Source organism: Brassica napus, chromosome C5 (genome assembly GCF_020379485.1).
Source record: "Brassica napus cultivar Da-Ae chromosome C5, Da-Ae, whole genome shotgun sequence".
NCBI lineage: Eukaryota > Viridiplantae > Streptophyta > Magnoliopsida > Brassicales > Brassicaceae > Brassica > Brassica napus.
Window position 1 is genome coordinate 15,777,373 of NC_063448.1, and position 4,573 is coordinate 15,781,945.

A 4,573-nucleotide genomic window follows, 5' to 3' on the forward strand; every position below is an offset into this window, starting at 1 on the left:
TTGGATCAAATGGAAAGAAGCTATAAACGTGGAGTTAAATTCTTTAAAGAAAAGAGGTGTTTTCGGTCCTATAATCCGAACACCATATGATGTTAAACCAGTTGGATACAAATGGGTTTTTGTGAGGAAAAGAAATGAACATGGTGAAGTTGTGAGATATAAAGCACGGTTTGTTGCACAAGGATTCTCACAGAGACCAGAAATCGATTATGAGGAAACATATTCCCCTGTGGTGGATGCTACTACTTTTAGATTCCTGATAAGTCTGGCTATAAGAGAGAACTTAGATTTGCGGTTAATGGATGTAGTAACTACATACTTATATGGTCCACTGGATAATGAGATATATATGAAAGTACTATAGGGTATTGAATTGAAAGACAAATCGAGTTCTCGAGAACAACATTGTAGAAAGTTGAATAAGTCACTTTATGGACTGAAACAATCAGGTCGAATGTGGTACAATAGACTAAGTGAGTACTTAGTGAAAGAGGTCTATAAGAATGACCCGATCAGTCCATGTATTTTCATAAAGAAATTCGAAAATAAAGGATTTGTGATCATAGCAGTGTATGTTGATGATCTGAATATCCTAGGAACCTCTGGAGATATTTCCCAAACAGTTGAATATCTTAAGAAAGAATTCGAGATGAAAGATCTAGGAAAAACAAAATTCTGTTTTGGATTACAACTTGAGTACAATAAAGATGGATTCCTTGTCCATCAAATGACATATACAGAAAAGGTACTCAAGAGATTTAATATGGCCGAGTCTCACCCGTTGTCGAGCCCCATGGTCGTGAGGTCCCTCGGCCTGGACACTGATCCGTTCCATCCTAAGATGGACGATGAAGATGTCCTTGGTCCCGAAGTGACATATCTCATTGCCATAGGAGCTTTGATGTATCTGGCTAGTCACACACGACCAGATATATGTTTTGTCGTGAATCTATTGTCTAGATTTAGCTCTTGTCCGACCAAAGGCACTGGAACGAGATTAAACATGTTCTTCGTTACCTGCAAGGAACGAAAAACTTGGGTCTATTTTATACTAACCAAAACAAAAAAGGTTTAGTTGGTTTTGCTGATGCAGGTTATCTTTCGGATCCGCACAATGCTCGATCACAGACAGGCTATGTCTTTACACATGGAGGTACGGCCATATCATGGCGTTCCATGAAGCAGACGATCGCGGCCACATCATCCAACCATTCAGAGATTTTGGCTATTCATGAGGCCAGCCGCGAGTGTGTATGGTTACGGTCCATGACCAACCATGTCCGAGTTGATTGTGGGATGACCGAAGGGAGAGACGCACCAACGATCATGTATGAGGACAATGCTGCGTGCATTGCTCAGCTTAAGGACGGCTACATCAAAGGAGACAGGACGAAACACATCCTGCCTAAGTTCTTCTTCACGCACGAGCTACAGAAAGCCGGCGAGATCCAAGTGGTACAAGTGCGTTCCAGTGACAACTCAACCGACCTATTCACTAAATCACTTCTGACTTGCACGTTCAGGAAGCTCACGCATCAGATTGGGATGCGTAAACTGAAAGACCTTCAGTGATGTTCAGAACAGGGGGAGTAATACGTGTTGTACTCTTTTTCCTTCACCATGGTTTTGTCCCACTGGGTTTTCCTGGTAAGGTTTTAATGAGGCAACATCCAAAGCGTATTACAAACTCTGTATGGTTATGACATCCAAGGGAGAGTGTTATAAATCATTTTATGGATATCCATAACCAGCCCATACTAGAGAGAGCCGGCGCCCTAGAGAGAGAGCCGGCGGCTAGAGAGAGAGAAACTCTAGTTTTTTTTCCTTGTTGGTTTATGATTTGTACTCTTTCCATTATTCTATGACGGTGTAATTCTCTATATATAAAATGCTCCTTATGTTTAAGAATAAGAATATACAGTTTCTATTCTAGTTTGACAACAATTTTTTCTTTCTTATACTTTTGTTATTAAAATTTTATGTATTTCACCCGTAGATGAGTACCTTTTATAACCAAAATATTGGCTTACTATAGAAGGTTTTTAATTAGTAATTGAATTGCTAAATTGGTCGAAACATATATTATCATTCCAAATTAGCTAAATACATAATGGTCAAAACATATATTATCAGTGGCGGATCCAGAAACGTTTTTAATTGGGGGCACAATACTTAAAATAACAAAAACAATTTTGAATCGGAGGCATTCTTTATGTTTTTTCACTAAACTACAAATAATTTCATCAAATCTTTCTAGGTTATTCAAGAAAAAATATAAAACAGTAGGGGGCAGATGACCCATACCATTACACATACATCCGCCCCTGTATATTATCATTCCCAAATTGCTAAATACATAATGGTCAAAACAAAATTGCTAAATACATAATGGTCACAACATATATTATCATTCCAAGATATGTTTTCTTTGCTCATATATTTCTTATTTAATGATTTCTAAAAAAATCGACAACATAAATTACTTACAATATTTAAGTTTGATATCACCTTTTGGTAAAAAAATAAGTCTGACTTTGGATAGTGAGTACCGATATCAATATCACAAAGACACAAATTACTGTATTCTGCTACGTGACATAATCTGTATTTTGAATTTTGCCGGTTAATCCCATGTGTATTAATTGAGAAGCATTTGAAAAATTAGAACATTAATTTTGTATTAATTAAAAAAAACCTCAAATTCTAGGTGTCACTCTAAATACCTTCTAAACTAGGATAAGACCTGCGCCTTGCGCAGGGTGAGTTTATTTATATATATATTATCGATAGTTTTTTTTATATATGTGATCATTTTATTTATATATATAAAATATTTTTTGTTGTTATTATATAATTTTTTTCCGATGGATCGGATCAATTTTTATTAAAAATAATGGAACAAAACTATAATTAATACATCATGGGTTGATCGGATTGGACATTAAACAAATTATAACATAAAAACCTTATTTTTTTCATCGAACACATTCTTGAAAAAAGTGAACAGTATTATCGAATTGATACATGTCATTTTAATGTTTTTAGTCGTCTACTTAAGGAAAACTTACATTTTTTGTAATTTAAAGTCGTTTTAAAAAATTCAAAATATAACATCTAAGAAAAAATCTAACATATAAGAAAAATCTAACATATAAGGTGTCCTCATTTTTGTATTTTAAAGTCGTTTTTTTTTAAATAACGTATAAGGTTTCCTCATTTTTGTAATTTAAAGTCATTTTAAAAAATTCAAAATATTACATATAAGAAAAAATCTAATTTTTTATTATATGGTTAATGTGATTGTTTATTTTTGTTAATAATATAAAATTAAACAAAATGAAGGAGGATGCAAAAATTGTTATCAAATCTTTATTATTCATAATCATTAATTGCCATATATATGTAAATCATATTAGGTAATTTCGTAGCTTTTATTTAGAGAACGAATACACACTTCTTATATTTTAGGTTAATATAATGTTCTCTAGTGGACATTAAACAAATTATGACATAAAAACCTTATTTTTTCCTCGAACACAATTTTGAAAAAGTGAATAGTATTGTTTTCACAGTTGAATTATTTTGATTTTTAACTTACATATGGTTTTGAAAGCTTTCAAATCAACCATCGAAATGATACATGTCATTTTAATGTTTTTAGTCGTATACTTAAGGAAAACTAACATTTTTGTAATTTAAAGTTGTTTTAAAAAATTCAAAATATAACATATAAGAAAAAATCTAACATATAAGGTGTCCTCATTTTTGTATTTTAAAGTCGTTTTTAAAAAAAAAAAACATATAAGGTTTCCTCATTTTTGTAATTTAAAGTCATTTTAAAAAATTCAAAATATAACATATAAGAAAAAATCTAATTTTTTATTATATGGTTAATGTGATTGTTTATTTTTTTAATAATATAAAATTAAACAAAAATGAAGAATGATGCAAAAATTGTTATCAAATCTTTATTATTCATAATCATTAATTGTCATATATATGTAAATCATATTAGGTAATTCTGTAGCTTTTATTTAAGGAAAGAATACACACTTCTTATATTTTAGGTTAATATAATGTTCTCTAGTGGACATTAAACAAAATATGACATAAAAACCTGAGAACTGGCCGGAATTGGATTGTCCTTGCCCTAGGGCGAGGTGAACCGGGCGCGGATCGTCCTCGCCCATGGGCGAGGTGACCTTGGTGATGGTCGTCCTCGCCCATGGGCGAGGCGAACGTGGTGCTGGTCGTCCTCGCGGACAAGTGAGAACGGTCCAGTTCTCAGGTCTTGACCTGTCTCTTTTCGTACCGATCTTTCCGGAGACCCTCGTCCATAAGTATTTGTATTCTTCCGATCTTTTTTTCGAGAAGAATTTGCTAAAATGATAATCTTAGCCGTTGATTTCGAGATAACCGTTTTCGACCCCAACAAACACTAATTTACCACGTAATATTACCAAACTTGCACAAATATATTAACTATGCATCTTAATATTTCATATAACAATTTAATTATTCCATTAATTCAACTAAATATTGAAATATTTGTAAAGCAAGATAATTAAAAATA